The 17796-nt window shown below is 47.9% G+C and overlaps 1 protein-coding gene across 2 annotated transcripts in view; it reads right to left on the bottom strand.

The window, feature by feature from the left end:
- MPI (mannose phosphate isomerase) overlaps positions 1-17796 on the bottom strand; it is a 404206-nt gene that overhangs the window by 213984 nt on the left and 172426 nt on the right. The gene's annotated exons all lie outside the window — the stretch shown is intronic.

The following is a 17796-nucleotide window of genomic DNA, read 5'->3' as shown; positions in this document are numbered from 1 at the left end:
AAATGGAAAAATTAGGGGGTTATAAAAGACCACAGCCACCTCCCTCTCATCAGCAAGGTACAGTAAAAGAAAAACCCGGACGTAACCCAGACATTGCTTTTTCAGCAAAAACAGCCATGCTTATTCAATCTGCCTGTGTTCCCTCTCAAAGTAGGGTAGGTTGATTTTCCTTAAGACCTGTTGGTCAAGATGTTTAGGTTTATCTTCCGGACACAGGAACTGCTAGTGACTCCCTCAAGCACACCAGCCTGTCAAAGTGGTAGTCGTGACAGAGGAACCCAGGTATATTTCTCAGGTGGTGTAGTGAGGTGGTTCACATACCAAGAGAATGTCCACACACTATATTTTCACAAAAATAATAATCTTTAGGTGAGAAAAAGCAAAGAGAAAAAGCAATAAACTCACAGGGAAGTAACTTTGAAACACAGAAGATGCCACAATGTACAAAGTGAGTAACATAGTTTTTAAGTACAAGTTCATAGTTTTTAAGTACAAGTTCATAGTTTTTAAGTACAAGTTCTTTAGAGTCAATCAAAAATCCCACCTTTGTGCAAAGGTGCCCCAAGGAGCCGTTACTAGAGTTCTGGTGGATGGAAGCCCTCAACAGTCCCTTCAAGATGAAAGAGGCCGAGGGATGAAGATATGTAAAGAAAAGGATTTTCCAGCAGGACCCGAGAGTCAGGAGAGCAATACTCTTGGACAGAAAAAAGGTTCTGCAGTAGGAGATCAGCAGTTTCCTAATGCAGTTGCAGTGCACTTTGTTCAGCAACCAGCAAGCGCTCCAGTGACAATACGTGTGCTCGAGGGACCCCAAGATTCTTGGGAAGAGCAATTATTATCGATCCAGTGATTCCCAAGTCAGGGGTGAGGGCCATAGGATCAGAAAGACGAGTCGGATGTGTAAGTCGTTATGCACCCTGCATTATGTCATCATCAGTACAGGAATCGGCTTGGAGAGAGACCCCAAGGGAAAACAAATCTTAAAGAAAGGTTGAAGGAGTTGCGCTGAAGAAGAGCAGACCAGAAAACAACAACTGGGAAGACGAGTTTGGCGGTGTGATTGCAAGAATCAAGGCAGCGCAGGCCCTTGGAGCTTCCCAGTTGGGAGAAATAGAATTTGAGAGGTTGCCTCATGGTTGGGGATGAAGCTTCTTTGATCAGTTTGGCACAAAGCATCTTTCGAGTTCTGGGAACAAAGGGGCACTTGCGCCTGGGCACCACAGTAAAGGCGCAGTAGAAGCTTCAGGGAGATGGATTGTATCAGGGGAAAGCAGCACCGCTGTGGGTTCCCTTCTGGTCATCCTGGAGAGGTGGAGCTTTGCCGACTTATTCTTTGGCATGCCAAAGGATGCTGATGCAGAGCTTTGGTTCTTCCAAGACCTGCAGACTTTCCACAGTGCAGGTTCAGAATTCCAGCGGTTGGGGAGACAGTCAGTGAACAAAGACCCAATCACCTACCAAGCCTCATTCAACAGAACAGTGGTCAGCTGATGGCCAGACAGCGTTCCAGGCATACCCATCAGGAAGGGCTCTCTCACAAATGAATTATGAATTAAACTACACAATCCCAGAGAGTAAGCCTTCCAGAACTAGTTTCAGGCTGACTACAGACCCCAGTTCTGGGATACAGGCATCCAGTGGGTCAAGATGGCCACCTCCTCTAGCATAGCCAAAGAGGGACAAGGGCTAGTCATGGCACCCCTCAAGTCTGTGAGGCAAAGACAACCTCCATTTTGATGGATAGAGGAGGGAGTACAAAATGACCCAGCCAGGTAAAATGGAATACGGCCAGTGCAACCATACGCCACAGCAATCCACAGTCAAATAGAGCAGTTTCATGGTGCTTTATTAAACTTTTAAACAACTGGTCCGAGAAGGCTGGGTCGGTCGACACTAAGGAGGTGCCTAAGGCTCCCTCAACCTCTCTGTGGGCTCCCTCCAGCTTAGCCCAGGCACCCCAACCACCAGAATGTTCCCCCAATGGACTCTAATGCATGCTAACCCCCTAGTGTCTGTCTTTTATCTGGGAGAGAAACCTAAAAGCCATCACCTTTTCTGTCTAACTCCCACATGACCTTTCTAAATGATACTCTTCCTTTGGTCAGCAGACTTATTTCACCACCAGCCCCCCCCCCTTACACACACACACACACACCCTCTCGTTCTCCCCCTAAATCCATCTCTGTGCTCTTCCCTCTGAGATTTTCTTACTCCCCCACCTCTATCTCTAGTTCCACTCCTCTTCACTACCAGCCTCCACTCTTTTCTCAATGCCTTCTATCTCTTGTTGTGTTCCTCACTGTCCTCCGCCTCTCTCTGCTCACTCCCCTATAAATGCCTGTGTCCTGATATTATCAAACAATCACTGCCCATCTCCTCAAACGATAGCCCCTCCTGCTTTACTCCACCCTCACCATTACTTCCACTACAGCCTTACATCCACCTACCAAACATTATCATTCTCAATCTCTAATTCCCCAATGCTTCCCACATCTTTCCCTCTCCTTTTACACACCCCGTTTCACTACACTACACACAACTGCCATCAGTCAATCTCTCAAACAATACCTTACCTGCACGCTCACAAAATACTGCCAGTGTATCCTCTGCACACTGCTCCACTGCCCTTCCTCCGCCTGGTCTCCTGACCCACTGACTCCACCTGATCTCACCCGAACACCTTTCAATCTCCTCTGTGCCTGATGGGCTTTTTTAGCACAGCCTACTCCTTCCAACACTCCTCCCGGGTCCCATTGGACTTCCTGGTCACATGCCCCTTGGCCAATATGGGGCTAAGCTATCCCTCTTGAGTTCCACTGGAAGGCTTTAGGTAGGGTTTAAGCCCTGTCCCTTTTCAATCTCCATTTGCGGGTGGCAGCCGTGTGCTCAGGCTGCTTGTTTTGCATGTAGCTTTCTCCATGCGCTGGTGAATTTCATTTCCATTTTGGATTGGGGTGGATTTCTGTATCTCTCCTGCACTTCCTTCTCACTCTAAGTTAATTCTCTGATGTCCCACCATTCCCCTGGGGTCTATCTGGGGTTTGTAGGTCGGGTGTTGAAGGTCGCCTCTCTGTTTGGCAGCTAAAATGCCCAGTCCATTCCATTCCATTCCTGTTCTCGATGCTGTTCTCCTAGTTCCAGTCCTGGTTGTGCTCAGGCACATTTTGGGAGCTGTGCTTCTTAGCGGGGTCCCTATTCCCCCCCCCCGACAGGGTCATGATCCTGTCACACATTACATGGGGGAAAATACCACTACCACCCTCGCTACGTAACTAACAGAGAGAGGGTACTCTCTTTCAGAGTCTAGGGAGCACCTTTGAAGTACTCCTACCATAGGTGTCAAAATACTCTTAGGCAGAGCACAGAAAAAAAAAAGAGCCACACTCTCAGTTAGGTTTTGAATTAGGCCAGGCTGGGAGGATAGAGGTAGTCGGAAACCAAGGAAACCATCAAAAATATAATTCTGGCCTAACACAATGTCTGACAGTGTACCCAAGACAGCAATCACAGTCCCAAGTCCTAGAAGTTAATCTCTTGTCTTCCAGCACACTTGCACACACAATCCATTGTCCCCATTAACTACCACCCCACAAAAGGAGCTTCAACTTTACCTATCTCCCTCTCCACTAGGTCTTCAGCTGGTCATATTTGTAACAAGTTAATCTAACCACCAGCAGCCCACTTCATAATTTGGCTGAAGCCCTGCAGGTAAAGTAACTTGCTCACTCCAATTACACAGTAAGAGCTTTCTGAATCTAGACCTCCACGTTTGCCAGCTTGACGTTGCTGTAATTAATTCTATTGTTCTCATATGCCACCCCCTTCCAGTCAAAACATTCAGAAAAAAGTGCCACCATGCAGAGGAAACCAGAAAGACCAAAAGCTATACATAGGGATATGTATATAGCAACCTTAAAAGATGCATGGGTGTGCCTCTCATAGGCCACAATCCCTGCTTTCTGTTCAAAGCCTGTATGCCCCATTCATCAGTTTCAGTTTTTCTGGTGACCAAGATGGTCTGGAACTGAGTTGCAATCAGGGTTGTAATTAGCCAGACATGAATCACTAAACATTGATGCCACATTAATTGATCCTTCTTGCCCTACTTCTGCAAGGCGCTGGCCAACCCAGCTGTCGTCTCTATATATCCTGGCGCCTCCCAGGCCCTTTGCAATGCCCTTGCCTCTCACTTTATCTAAAAAACCTAGGACATCCTGTACACCCTCTCTTCCCCTCCCCCCTCTCCTTCGGTGAACTCTGCCCCCCTTCAGCCACTCCCCCACCCTCTTTCTCGTCATTTCCCCTTTTCTCCCCTGCCGAGGTCGCTAGACAAGTCCGATCTATGAAAGCCACATCAAAACAGGTTCATCCCTGTTCTTCTAAAACCATCAAGGACTACATTGATACCCTCGCTGCGGTCCTTGCCGATTTCTGCAATTTTTCCTTTGCCTCATGAGCCTTTCCATCCCCCCTGAAGCATTCTCTTGTGCATCCTCTTCTCAAGAAAGCCACAGCTGATCCCTCTTGCCCTGCTAACTATCGCCCATTTTCCATTACTCCTTTTCTGGGCAAACTCCTGGAAAAGCTGGCCATCTCTCAGCTTAACCTTCATTCTGATTCTGTTGGCTGTCTCCACGACCATCAATCTGGCTTTAGTGCTGCCAGAAGCACAGAAACAGCTCTCCTGAACATCAGTGAAGATCTGCTCTCCAACCTTGACTCGAACATTCCCTCTGTCCTCATCCTACTTGATCTTTCTTCTGCCTTCAACAGTCAACCACACCATCCTGCTCAATGTCTCTGTGACAACCTGGGTATCACCGATCAGGCTCTGGCCTGGCTGACCTCTTTCCTCTCTGATCGACGCCTCACAGGTCCAACTTGGGTCTTTCCTTTCTTCCATTTCCCTTTCTACCTGCAGTGTTCCCCAGGGGTCCAATCTCTCTCGCTGGCTCTTCAACTAATACCTGGCAACTCTGTCCCACCACATTGCAATTTTCTGCTCCAATGTCCAGTGTTATGCTGAAGACAACTCATTTTCAGGCATCCCTCGGCCACCTCCTCTCCTCCTCCTCCTCCTCTCATCTCCGATTGCCTATCTGCCATTCAGGACTGGTGTGTTGCCAATAATCTCTGCCTGAATGCCAGCAAGACTGAGATCCTCCTCATCGGCACACCTTCACCCTCCTTTCCCCTCACTCTCTTGTCGGCCTCCCTTGGCCCTCCTCCTATCCCCTCCTGCAAGGCTAAGAACCTCAGAATCTTTGATTCCATGCGTTCCATTCTCTGCCCACATTTCTGATGTCTCTAAAAAGTCAAACTTCCTACTGCACTTCCTCAGAGGTACTCTGCCTTTCCCCTCCTTCCCCCAGAAGCTCACTGTCTCCCAAGCCATGGTTCTCTCTAGGTTAGACAATTCTAACAATTGTCTCTGCCCTTTGCAACTCATCCAGAACAGGACTGCGAGACTTGCCCTTGGCCTCAAGCCCAGGGATCGTATCTCTCCAGCCCTGAAATCTCTCCACTGGCTCCCAGTGGACGCAAGGATTAAATTAAAAACCCTTTGCTTTGTCCACAAGGCTTTCTGGGGCCTGGGTCTAAAATACCTTCAGCTGTTCCTCTGTAAATACCTCCCCTCTCGAGCTCTTCGCTCCTCTAGCTCAGGGTCAGTCGTTTTTCAAAGAAACGAGCTGGGGGTAGATCTCTGTCTTCGGCTGGGCCACCCTCTGGAACAGCCTCACTGCCACTCAGAAACTTGAGGAGAACCATCCCCGGTTCGGAAGCACCTCAAGACATTCCTCTCTGCTTCTACCTTTGCCCCTTCTGTCCCCTGCTGATCTCTTCTCTCTCGGCACCGTGCACCTGGCCTACCCTCTGACCTCAGGGCCCAGGTACCTGCTCACACTGCCACCCACCCGCACTGCCTCCTGGCAATCCTATGCACTGGGGTCTGTATCTGTAACCATACAGTCCCCACCCCTTTTTCCTACACTTATCAGACATACCCTGTCTGCTGCCTTAAACCCAGCACTTGCCAATTGCTGGCTGCACTACCACGGTTTGTTGCCTTTTATTATTTATTTATATCATTATCTGTTTTACTTTGCTACACACTTTCCACTTCTCCCCCCTTCCATGCACTTTTCCCCCTTTCCCTCTTCCACGCACTTACGTGTTCTCAAGGTCACTGGACCTAGTAAGATCGTTGTTTTTGTTCTCCCTTGCCTTGTCACGCTCTGAAACACTTGTGTACGAGCGCGATACAAATAAAATTTCAATATCAATATCAATACTGGGCACTAAAAACCGCAAACCTGATCGCAAGCTGTTTAGTATGGGTAATGCGACTAGATCTCATTACATAACTCAGCATCAATGCCTATCAAAACAGTAGTCTCTGGCAATTGTTTTTTGTACAGTTGAAATACAAAGTTGAGGTTCTCTTCTTAGCAGTTTTATGCACACAGGGTATTTTCTTCTTTTGCACGGGTCTCTCAGATCTCAAAAGTCACCTCACATAAATGAGGCATGGGTACAAGAAACATGAGTTCCAATAGTTCTCTTGTTTCTGATTCTCTCTCAGCCCTCCAAAGGGACAGTTTCCGCTCCCAAACCAACATTAGCCATGGCTAGGTGCCTCTTGAGTAGGAGATCCAATCTATCATGGAGTTCTTCACTAAGAGTATGCCTTATGAAATCATCACCTCCGCCACACATTGCAGAGGGCCCCGATGTGTAACATGGCATAATCATTAGGAAGCCATTGAGGCAGCAGGAAGCACGTTTCCTCTTCCACTCTAGACTACTTTTCCTGATTATCAAGTGAATTGGCATCTTACATTGGTGTGATTAGGGCTGGTTTTCTGAGAACCCCAGCACTGTTTTAGTCTGGGGAAAAGCATGTTTGGTTTGCAGTCTCTGATGATTATCTTCCTCTGCAGGCGAGTTTGGATTCAAGTTTGTTTTTGGGAGGATTTCAGTATTTCTCCCGTTCCCATGCAGTCTCGTCTCAGTCTCAGTTCGTTTTATGCTTACCTTCGATGATGTTAATAGGTCTGTGGTGTGGCAAAGATCCTTGACTGGTTTCTTGGGGCAGCCTTGGGGACGGGTGGTGCTGTTGCTAAGCATTGCTGGCCCCAAAGGCTAAGGAGTAAAGAGTGAGGTAGCCATGGGAACCAGTGCCATTGCCTTCTAAAAAAAAGCAGTGAAACCATGCCTTGGTTCCTTCAAAAGGAAGCTCCTTTTATGGTGTGGACTCTTTAAAACACCAACTCTCGTTTGGTAGAATAATACCCAATCAATGCCAAGTTTGTGAGCCCCCCCCCTCCATCTCCCAAGGGTGGTTGTAGTAGAACAGTCATGACATCCGTTATTGAATAGCAGTGCTGCTGGAACTGGAAAGAATTACCCAATTCAATCAATCAGAGGAGCGCAGGACTGGTGGCAAATACTGAATCTTGTATTTAAACATACTCAAACTACTCTGACCAGAGAAACCTCCTTTCTGAAACAATTACACACTCTGGTACTGCTAGATAGAGCCCCACGGCACAAAGCCTGTGTAGAATGGTGTTGCAAGATGGTGGCCGACCTCTATGAATGCTTGGTCTGCGTTTCCAAACAAGATGGGGAGGGGAAAACTGGGCAGTAGGAAAGCCGCCGTTGGGAGAGTTTTCCTACAGACCCACTTGGAGGTTAAGACTTTAGTTTGTTTGTTTATTCATTTATATTGCGCACTGGACCCAAAGGTATCCTAGTAAGCTATCCCAGTGGTCTGTAGATCCCCAACTCTTAATATCAGTCTGTACAACTCAAGGACGATGGTAGAGTGGCAGAGCAGTCAGGCTTATCTTAAGAGGAAGATGTGAACTGGAGTTAAGTACACTGATCCCAGTCAGTAATGTACTTCTAAGAAACACAAATATGTATTAAAATATAGATTATATACACACTTAGCACAATAAACCAACACTCAAAGGTATACTGTTCAAAGGGTCACGTCTTAGTTGGTAGTTGCTTAAAGTAAACACAGGAGTTTGACAGTTCTATCGGTAATACTGTGCACCCACAAAATAATACAGTAATTGTATTTAGTCTGCATACACATACAAGATGGTGATTTTTGGGAAGGAAAACAATTGGTTAATGTTATCATAACAGAGCTTCAGGTTCTAGATGTAGTTTTGCGGCACAGCAAGTCTTTCAAAGTCAAAAACACAACCCTAGCTAAAAGGCAGTTCGTAGAGGCTTAAAGTCTTGCAAAGCAGCAGACACCAGAAGTTCCTGTGGATACTTTCTAGTCTCTAGGAAGGAAGATACAAGAAAGCTTAACCAACATTGGAGACACTGTTAAAGGACTCTAAAGGGACAGAAGCAGCGGCTTCGGTCGGAGGTAAGATGGGGTTGCCCTGGACACCTCAATGTGAACCCCCGTGCTCTGGAGTCACTTTCTGGAATCAGGTAAGCAATACCTTTTTCCCCACAGTACCTTAGGTTAGAAGAACATTTTCATGGTGGATGCTCTGCGATGTTGCAGCTCTGGACCCGACCTCCAGATTCCTTGGTCTGATGACTGAAGGCAGGACAAGGAACAGGATCTCTCAGCAGCAGCCTCGAGGGAGGACTGTTAGGGAGAATTCTCTGTATAAGCTAATTTCCCAAATCTAGTGAGTCCCCCAGCAGCTTTGCTGGATTTTTGGGGTTTATTTTTTTCTCCTGCTAAGAGTGAGATTCTTTTTCTCCCACTCTTAGACATGATTTGAGATATCCTTTGACTTTGTAATGTGGTTTATGGGCTATGGGGTCTTTTACTCCATAGGGCTTCATGTGTTTTTGGAAGGTGGGTTACACAGCACCCTCAGTGCAGTAACCCAGGGGTGTCATAGTGACACCCAAACAGACTCCATACCCTGGGACTGACTACCGTCTCCCAGGGCATGTAAAGTCACCATTGGCTTTACTAGTCCCAAATTATGAACAGAAACCAGTACAAACCATCATATTGTGGACGTACTGGCCGGGGCAATTCGATCGCCCCGGGGTCTGTTGTTCGAGGAGGCACGTCTCCGACCCCCTGATTGAGTTTTGGCTGGTGGCAGTGGATACTACTTTTTATATTCGACCGCAAATATTTCCCTATGGGATTTTCCCATTGTTCGAGGCTACCATTTTTAATAAATAATTAATATAGCCTCGAACATACCGCCGGTTTATTTAATTAATATTAATTCACGGGTAGGATTTTTTGCCAGAACTCAATGCCAAAATGGCATTCGTGTTCGCTTCTGTGACTCCAACACAAGTCGAGCCCTTTGTTCCACCTTTGGAGAGCTTCTTCACAGAAGCCCTCCAAAGTGGTGCCACTCTGTCTGGGTACCACAGAGGGTGTGGGAGGGGGTTTAGGCACCCTGGACTGAGTTGCCTTGGCAACTCAAGTCGCACTCTTGTGTGATTGGCCCAAGTGGTGAGCCGCCCGGCTCACCACTTAGCATGTTTGATTGACAGCTAGGCTGAACGAATGGGGGTTTGCTGCATAAAAGAAGGGCTTTGGGCACTGGAACTTCAGAAGTCGCCACAGGGCCTAAGAATCCGGAGAGGGAGAAGCTGAGCCGACCTGCAACGACGACACCACCGGTGGAGCCCTGCTGAACCGTCTCACCACTTCTTCCAACGACAGAGGAGATCTTCAATTTGGAGAGTCTTCTTCCTTTGACTGGTGGGGATAACCAGTTTGCCCGTCTTTTCGCCTCCCCGGATCATCTCGTGGCCGCCTTGCCTGTGCCAAGCACCCCGGCAACCGGGATACCACGGTTTTTTCCACTACCGTGAATAAAAGGGTAGTACCTTTTAACCGGAGAACCCACGGCTGCTTTCTTCCCTGGCAGTGCAACGACCTTCAGCTTTCCTCCACGTCAAGACCATCTCTTCCTCTGGATGACGCCGTGACTTCCACCCGCTGCCAGGAACAACTGCCCCCGCTGGAGGATCCTCTCCACTTTGAAGGTACTGTGTCCGCCTGGCCTCCCTCGCAACCAGTCTGTGTGGGGTGACTCTTAAAGCCTCCACTTACTACTTGGGTTGGCCCTAGACTGGCTAACTGAACTTTTCAAAATTGAACTAATTCTTTCTGAACTCCCTGCAAGACTTTTTAAGACTTTGAAACTCTGGTGATTTTGGGCACAGTGGTGTTCTGCTCTCTCCAAAAGGGAGCCTATCCTCTGAACGTTTTGCTCACAAGTAGACTTTGCCTTTCCTGCCTTGCTGGGTGCTTCTAAAGTATTGTGTTGTGTGCTGTTCCTAATTTCTACCTTTTCCCTCCCTTTTTCTTAAACTTATTGGAGTGCCATCTTTAGTTATGCGCTCACCTCTGTCTGGAAATAAGTGGTGTTAACTAAGACTTGTCTAATAAGGAATAAGGGATGTATATATATTAATAGTGACTGTGTTTTTGAACTTGCTTATAGTAATAGTGCTGGAGTGTTTCTGAGTGTGTCTTTAAATAAATAATTATATACTTTGTTACCAAAACTCTGGTCAGTGTTTGCTTGTGCTACTGTGTTTTGGGTACCTATCTTGTATGTTCTATATACTGCCTAATTCATCTTGAGAGAAGTCTGACTGCTCAGCCACAGCTACCAGGTAAATCTGGGTGGTACAGAATGCTACCAATTGGGTTTACTGCCAACCACCTGTAGTCCTAAATCTTTTGCAGTGGTCCCTAAGGGAACTGCACAGGTTTCTGCCTAACAAGGACCTCTGATATGATATGATATGATATGGTATTTGTAACGCGCCTATACACAAGTGTTTCAAGGCGCGACGAGGCAGGGAGGGAGGGAAACAAGGGGAAGACAGACAAACGATCCTACTAGGCCAGGTGTCATTCAGATCGCGCAAGTGCAGAGGTAAGGGGAAAAGGAGGAAGTGCAGGGGGAGGAGGTGGGGGGGAAAGTGCAGTACAAGGTAAGTAGCGTAAAAAATAATAATTAATAAATAATAAATAAAAAGGGCCAGCTGGTGGCAAGTGCGAGGTAAGTGCAGAGCAAGTGCTGGGAAGGGGGCTGTAGGGTACAGAGACAGTCCCACAGTGCAGGGGGGGCCAGGGAGGCAGTGCAAGTGGAGAGTGGCTGGGCCCTGGACCGAGGTTGCTGAGAGTGGCCCAGATGCAGGTTTAGTGCTGAATTCAGTGGGGAGTTAAGCAGGTTTAGCAGGGGAGAGGGAGAGAGAAGGCAGAAGCGAAGAGGAAGGTTTTGAGGTGCTTCCGGAACCGGAGATGGTTCTCCTCAAGTTTCAGGGAGGCAGGAAGGCTGTTCCAGAGGGAGGCCCCTGCTGCGGAGAGAGATCTACCCCCAGCTCGTTGCTTCGAGAAGCGGCTGACCATGAGGGAGTTGGAGACGGATGAGCGAAGGGCTCGTGAAGGAAGATATTTAGGAAGAGAGAGTTGAAGGTATTTAGGTCCCAGGCCCCAGAAGGCCTTGTGGACAATGCAGAGGGTTTTGAACTTAATCCTCGCAGCCACTGGGAGCCAGTGAAGGGATTTCAGTCCTGGAGAGATACGGTCCCTGGGCTTGAGGCCAAGGACAAGTCTCGCAGTTCTGTTCTGGATAAGTTGCAGAGGGCGGAGAGTGGAGGCAGGCAGATTAAGATAGAGGCTGTTACAGTAGTCCAGCCTTGAGAGAACCAGGGCTCGGGAGACAGTGAGCTTCTGGGGGAAGGAGAGGAAGGGAAGAATACCTCTGAGGAGGTGCAGCTGGTAGTGTGACTTCTTAGAGACGTCAGATATATGAGGAGAGAAGGAGAGTGTGGAGTCGAAGATGACCCCGAGGTTTTTAGCCTTGCAGGTAGGGGCAGGAAGGGGGCCAAGGGAGGCCGGCCAGAGAGCTGCAGGGAAGGAGGGAGTGGGTGTGCCGATGAGTAGAATCTCAGTCTTACTGGCGTTGAGGCAGAGGTCATTGGCGGCACACCATTCCTGGATAGCAGACAGACAGTCGGAGATGAGGGAAGGAGAGGAGGAGGCCGAGGGTAGCCTGAAAATGAGCTGGGTATCGTCTGCATAGCACTGGAAGTAGGGGCAGAGAGCGGCGATGCGGTGGGCAAGGAGTGCCAGATACTGGTTGAAAAGCCAGGGAGAGAGGTTGGAACCCTGGGGGACACCACAGGTGGAGAAAAAGATGTCAGAGAGGAAGGAGCCCATTTGGACCTGGGAGGGTCGACCGGAAAGGAAAGAAGTCAGCCATGCCAGAGCCTGACCAGTGATACCCAGGTTATCACGGAGACAGTTGAGCAGGACTTCACCAACTTCTCTAGTCACTCTGCGGTTTTTGCGCCTTTTCTGCAGCACCAACCAAGGATGCGATTCGCCCAGTCAATTTCCTTCTCTTCCTGCAGTCCCGCACTCGGATAAGGGGGTCTGGGCGATTCGGATCTCTGGAGTGTCCTTGAGGGTGCAAAGATATGGACGGATTTGGCCTTTCCACGACAATGCACTTGAAATGGGCGGCAGGTCTCCTGGTATTGGGATTCCTCAGCTCTGGGAACTCACAGGACCTAGGGAGATGGCTCAAATCAAAGTTAGTCTTGGGACTGGTTGTTCCCACTAGCCAAAGGGAACGAGTCATCCTCTTCGGAGCTCCCCTGTCACAGAGAAAACGTGGTCAGGACGGCAGTGGTTGCTTCACAGTGTTGCAAAAGGTTTGCAGGCGTCTCTGGTCGTCTTTTCTTCGGTTACTCCAGCTTCCAGTGGCTGACTTGCTTTTCACTCCAGGAGCCTCACCTTGTATACAGTTCCAGCACACACTCCTCTGCAATCTCTCTCAGCAATTTACAGAAAGAGGCGTTTGGCTGTCGAATCAGAAGGGCCAGACCCCCAGTGGGAGCTGGTTCTATTCAGGCACTCTGGCAGACAAAGGGCAGCCGTGGAAGACTCCTCCCCCACTTCCTGCCTGCCCGGACACACTGGAGCCTAGGCGGGGACACCCAAGAGTTCCTGCCAAAGGCAGAACACACACACCGGCCTCCCCCTCCCAGAACGGTAGAAGAAGGGCTAACAAAGAACAACCACGCTAGTAATGCGAAAAAAGACAGGATTGTGCACTACCGAGGCTATGGACCTAGCCTGCTGTACAAACATTACACAATAGTTGGTAGAACACGTCCACTGCCACTGGCCATAACTAGGAGATTGTCTATGTGACTAAAAAGTCACAGGAGCAGAGAGAAGGGGCATACTAGGTATGCCTTTGGCACTCCACATAAGGTGGTGCGTGCCAATCTCTTAGACTATAATGTTTTTGGAGAGATACTAAGTATTTCTCTATCCTTAAGAACTGTAGTTACCCTAGGATAAAGAAAAGAATCTCAAAGGTGGACCCTAAGGGTCCCCAGGTAACACTGCCCATAAGGAGCTGTGTGCTGCAATAGTAAAATACAGATACCTTTAAGAACTATAGAGGAAAATAGACTGCATAGTATAGGTAAAATACAAAGTATAGAGTTCCAAAAGACAGAGCCCATAAGAATGAATGAGTGGAAAAAGGCTCCACTCATTTAGGAGAAGAAAAAGGTACAGGGGTTAGGAGAGCAGAGGGGATTAAGCATAACAATGAAATCACCCCAACATTCATTAAAACAAAAATGGTGGGATAAAGTCCCATCTGTCCCTATGCTAATGAGAATGTTCCCACCTACAAAACTAAAACTAAAGCAAGTTGACCTTGTGTCCACATTTATATCTGACCCTGCTAGGCAAGAATTGGTGCAGTCACCCTGATACTACACAACACTTATCAGCTTGGTATTAGGTAACCCACCTTTTGGTATAGGTCTGTACTACACAAGTTGGTAGCGTGACTGAGCAGCCAGGCCCATCTCATTAGGGGTAAATGTGAGCTGTGGAGCTGTACCAATGAAATTCGTAAAATACAAGTAGCCAAGTAACACTTCTACTCAAGGTTTCAGTTATAAATAGTTATTTAATCAACATCAATTTTGTAATAAGCGTTCTTTAAAAAGGCAATTCATATAACAATGTAAATATACTTTAAAATGATTTTCCCGAATCATAACAAGTTAGTGGATAATCTTTGGATATGCTTCTTAGACAATTGCTACACCCTGAGGTGACTACAATCACAAGGACAGTAATAGCATTTATTTATCATACTAGTTATACTTTGCAGATTCTGAGGTTGCAGAAAGGAAAGGGCATCCATGGAATACTGTAGTTAGAATAGCAAAACGCATATCTTTTCTACACAACACTTTTCTTAGCATGGAAAAACCAAATGCCTCTTTCACAGAACATAGTTTATAACCATAAGGTGTCTCTTTACAGGATTATTCCTCTCCTGGTATACTCCCCCTGCCACGAATTTCTCAACTCAATCCTTTGATATCCTAGTTTACTCTCCTGCCAGGAAGATCTCCTTCCAAGACAGATCCTTACCCGATACTCTTATCAGGTCTTCCTGTAAGACATGCATTACTTACCGTAATAGCATTTCTGATGATTGTATCTGCTTAGATTCACATGCTGTGCATATTGTCCGACATCCAGTGGTAACCGCAGAGTATTGCATCTTGTCTTTCGGGGACCCAAAAGGGGACGTCGGCATAGGCGTGTCTGTAACACTATCCCTATCGTGACGTGTGTAGTACCCAAAATCCCTCACGCGCCGAGGTCCCTCCGAATGTATTTTTTCTGCCATGAGGGAGCCCAAGGCTATAGTGAGTGAGTACATAAAGAGAGAAAGTAGTAAGAAGTCTATGTTCCTTCCACCCCGAGCGGGGTGGTAGGGAGGGCGCATGTAAATCTAAGCGGATACAATCATCAGAAATACTATTACGGTAAGTAATGCATGTCTTCTGATGCTTGTTAATCTGCTTAGAATCACATGCTGTGCATAGAGTAGCGAGCAGTACCCGGAGTTGGAGGTGGGTTGTGAGAAGGAACAGTAGAGAAAAGATGTCTTAGTACTGCTTGTCCCACCTGAGAATCGGACCTAGAATGAGTGTCTAGGCAATAGTGTTTTGTAAAGGTGTGTACAGAACTCCAGGTTGCCGCTTTGCAAATGGACTCAAGAGGAACATTTGCAATTAATGCTATGGATGCCCCAGTGCCTCAAGTAGAATGTGCTCTAAGCTCGAAAGTCAGTTCTCTCTTCGCAAGAGTGTAACCTATTGTGATGCATTTGACAATCCACCTTGAGATAGCTGATTTAGAGACATGATCCCCTTCTCTACCAGCTGCCACTGAAATGAAGAATTGTTTAGTCTTTCATAGTGGTTTAATTTTCTCCAGGTAAAACATGACTGCCCTGCGCACGTCTAGTGTGTGAAGGCTTCTTTCGGCCATGTTAGTAGGGTTCTGGAAGAAAGTGGGTAGTTCGATTGACTGGTTCACATGGAACTTCGAAATAAATTTAGGCGCAAACCTGGGATGTATGCACAGAACTACCTTATCTTTGTAGACTGTAACAAAGGGGTCTAAAACAGAAAGAGCCTGTAGTTCGCTAACCCTTCTGATAGAAGTGATAGCCACTAGGAAGGCTGTTTTATAAGTCAGGTCTTTCAGACTTGCTTTATGCATAGGCCCGAATGGCGCTCTCATGAGCCTGGTTAAAACCACATTCAGATCCCATCCAGGGGCTGGGTGAGAGATGGGAGGATAAATCCTCCTAACTCCTTTCATAAAGGCTTTAATCACCAGTATCTTCCACCACAATACCTTTTGCTGTGATGTGGTTTAGGCTGACAAAGCAGCCAGATGAACCTTTAGGGAATTAAATACTAACCCAGAATCCAACAGGTTGGTTAGATACAACACAATGTGTGAGGGTGAGCAATCGATAGGATTGACACCCTTGGAATTGCACCAGATGACGAAATGTTTCCAATTGCTAGCATAGCAATCTCTGAGGGAGTTGCAGGTGTCCAAACTCTATGATCTCAGGAGCCAGGCTGCTAAATTCAGGGTTTGGGGGCACGGGTGTAGGGTTTTCCCCCCTGTCCTGAGACAACATGTTGTACGGGCAGGGCAGCTTGACTGGTGGGGAAAGGGACATTTCCATCAGGTGAGCGAACCAGGGTTGGCGGGACCACATGGGGGCCACTAGTATCATGGTAACTGGTTCCTGGTGCATCTTGTGCACTATCTAGTTGAGAAGGGGAGTCGGGGGGGGGGCGGGGTTGAGAGTAGACAAATTTCCCCGACCATGTTATCCAGAGACTGTTCACCTTGGACTGGTTCTGGGAGTACCTGGAGGCGTAGTCTTGGCATTGGGCATTCTCCCGAGTAGCGAACCGGTCGATTTCTGGGAACCCCCATTCTGCGAAGACGCTGGATACAATGTCTTCGTGCAGCCGCCATTCGTATTCTTCTGGCAGAGGAAAATCTCTGCTGAGTACATCTGCTAGAAGATCGAGTTCCCCTGGAACATGTTGGGACAACAAAAACACCCTGTGTTCGAGAGCCCATATCCAAATGCTTTGGGACAGCTTGGATAGCCCTGGAGAGTGAGTGCCCCCCCCCCCCCGTTTGTTCAGGTAATACATTGCTGTAGTGCTGTCGGTTAAGATCAGCACCATCTTCCCTTGCAGGTGTACCTGAAAGGCTTTCAATGCTTTGAACACTGCGAATAGCTCCATTACGTTTATATGATTGGATGCTACTTGAGGGGACCACACTCCGTGTGCTGTCTGCTGAAGCAGGTGAGCCTCCCACCCCGTGAGAGATGCGTCTGTCATGAGAGTAGCTTCCACTGCAGGGGTGGTGAAGGTTTTCCCCTTCAGGAGGTTTCCCCTCGAACACCATTGCAGAGAGAGAACGAGGGCTGGTGAGACAGCTACCAGATCTTCCGATTGTGCGCTGGCCTGGCACCACTGGCTGTTGAGCCACTCTTGCATGGGACGCATGCGCAGCCGCACGTGGGGAACCAAGTATATACACGACGCCATCATACCTAGCAACTGCATGGCTTTGCGTACCGTCACCTCCCGACTGGCTACATATTGAGCAATCTGAGAGAGCATGTTCTGAACTCTCTCGCTGGAGGGGAAGACCAGAACGTCTTCCGTCCGAATTAGTGCCCCCAGAAATTGTTTTACTTGGCTGGGGACGAGGCTGGACTTCATTTCGTTGATTGAAAAGCCCAGGCTGAAGAGGAGATCTACTGTTTTTTGGGTGTTCAAAAAACAAGCGTCGAACGAGTCCCCTGTAATGAGCCAGTCGTCGAGGTAAGGGTAAACTGGGACTGATAGTCTGCGCAGGTGTGCTGCTGCCACTGCCAGGACCTTGGTAAACACCATTGGCGCAGAGGCGATGCCGAAGGGGAGAACTGTGAACTGTTAGTGTTTGCCCTGGATCATGAACCTTAGGTATTTTCTGTGCGCTGGCAACATTGAAATATGGAAGTATGCATCTTTCATATCCAATGTTGCCATGAAGTCCCCCCATTTCAGCAATGGGATCACTTCTTGTAGTGTTACCATGCAAAACTTCTGGGGTTTTATGAACTTGTACGCTGTGCGCAGATCTAGAACAGGACGCATGCAGAGATCCTTTTTGGGTACAAGGAAGTACACTGAATAAATACCCTCGTTTACCTGAAGAATATGGACGGCTTCTATGGCGTCCTTTCCCAGCAGTGCTTCCACCTCTTGAATCAGGATGTTTAGATGGTCCGGAGAAAGGCGCCGTGAGCGCGGCGGTCTAAACTGTGGAGGTCAGGAGAATTCCACGCAATAACCGTGGGCGACCGTCTTTAAGACCCACTGGTCGGAAGTTATCCCCTCCTGAAC

Source organism: Ambystoma mexicanum, chromosome 11 (genome assembly GCF_040938575.1).
Source record: "Ambystoma mexicanum isolate Mex_15411 chromosome 11, UKY_AmexF1_1, whole genome shotgun sequence".
Classification (NCBI taxonomy): Eukaryota; Metazoa; Chordata; class Amphibia; order Caudata; family Ambystomatidae; genus Ambystoma; species Ambystoma mexicanum.
Note: the sequence above shows the minus strand (reverse complement) of the source record. Positions and strands in the feature narration are given on the sequence as shown.